A 2,008-nucleotide genomic window follows, 5' to 3' on the forward strand; every position below is an offset into this window, starting at 1 on the left:
ACGGCTAGGCTTACTGGGGTGGGGTGGGGGGGGCCTTGTCCTTGGTCTTGGCCGGGGGGACCTCGGCTAAAAGAACTTTACTCTATTTTGTCACATCTAGCAAGCTAGTCCTGGCTAGATCATATGGTGGCGGAAGGGTTCCGAGAGTCAGAAGAAAGCAAAAAAAACCCTCTACGACCTCTTCAGTTCTATGCCCAGAATTTTGTCTCTCTCGTCCATTACATGTATCAAAGCTCGTCACTCGCGCAGCCTAGAATCAAGGGGTAAGGAAACAGACTTCATTTCTTGGTGGACACAGTAACAGAGTATGGCAGACATTTTTGCAATCTGTGAGCACAACAGAAAAACAACAACGACCACATGTGTGTAAATACGAACTTTACTATGTAACAAAATTATCTGAACTGACCTAGACAAAGCAAGTACTCATTTCCTACGGTTCAAGTATATAAGCCATGGGGTGCCTGGTGGGCTCAGCCACTAAAGCATGCTGTCCTTGATCTCAAGGTCATGAATTTGAGCCCCATCATGGGAGATAGAGATGCCTTAAAATCTTTGTAAAAAAAAATAATAATAATAAAATAAAATAATAATAATAAGGTATATAAGCCCAGAAAAAAAGTTATGGTTACATTGTGGTACATTACACGGAGGGAAGAAAAGTTTAAATTACAAGAAAAAGTCATAAGCTCCATTTTGAAAAGGGAAGCCTCCTATGTAAATGCAGGGACCAATGGGTTTTAGACTCAATACCAGGATCAATAAAATTGTTAGCCTACCATCCAATTCCTGGTTAGGATGTGAAAGTGACACGTTCTCCCAGAATACAAACGAGATGGGAGACGAAGAGCCACACTAATACTTGGCCTATCATAAACATAAAATGAGTATTAAAAATATGAAACCATTTATTTTAATTATAAAAATGACGGGGCGCCTGAGTGGCTCAGTGGGTTAAGCAGCCGACTTCGGCTCAGGTCATGATCTCGCGGTCCGTGAGTTCGAGCCCCGCGTCGGGCTCTGTGCTGACGGCTCAGAGACTGGAGCCTGTTTCGGATTCTGTGTCTCCCTCTCTCTGACCCTCCCCCGTTCATGCTCTGTCTCTCTCTGTCTCAAAAATAAATAAATGTTAAAAAAAATTTAAAAAAAAAGACTCATTATTCAAAGTCTTGCTAGGATATTTTCTTCAAAAAATCGTTCTCTACTCAGTTTTTGTCCAACAACTCTATTCTTTAGAAGGAATATTAACATGTCATTCCTACTTACATCGTGAACATGTTACCTTCCTTTCTCAGTTTTTTTTCCTAGTCTCGAATTCATTAACTTATAATAAATTGCATAATTATTCCAAGATACCATATTGTCATTAAGTCAATTGTTATAAATATCTTAATTTTTTTAATGTTTCTTTTTGAGAGAGAGAATGCCGGCTGGGGAGGGGCCGAGAGAGAGAGGGAGACACAGAATCCGAAGCAGGCTCCAGGCTCCGTGCTGTCAGCACAGAGCCCGATGTGGGGCTCGAACCCACGAACTGTGAGATGATGACCTGAACCAAAGTTGGTCGCTTAACCAACTGAGCCACCCAGGAGCCCCGATCTTAGTATTTTTATATTCTGATTTCCTGACATTCCCATCTGTGCCATTGATGACCTAGATTATTGGATTTTGATTAATTTGCCTCCAACTCTCAGATTTATCCCTAGCTTTCGAAAATCCTCTCTGGTCCTTTGGATGCAAAAAAATCTTCCTCCAAATGTTTAGGCTCAATTGTGTCACTATTATACAAGGGTAGTTTTGATCTCATTATGAAAACAAAATAAATACAGTGAACACCTAATGAAAAACAGTTATTCTGAATTGGGGCCAACTGAATAAATTTCAATTAGCATATAGCTTCTAAATCATTTATGCGGGAGCCTGGGTGGCTCAGTCAGTTAAGCGTCCGACTTCCGCTCAGGTCATGATATTGTGGTTTGTGGGTTTGAGCCCCACGTCAGGCTCAGTGCTG

Source organism: Panthera pardus, unplaced genomic scaffold (assembly GCF_024362965.1).
Source record: "Panthera pardus isolate Hobbes unplaced genomic scaffold, ASM2436296v1 HiC_scaffold_27, whole genome shotgun sequence".
Taxonomy (NCBI): domain Eukaryota; kingdom Metazoa; phylum Chordata; class Mammalia; order Carnivora; family Felidae; genus Panthera; species Panthera pardus.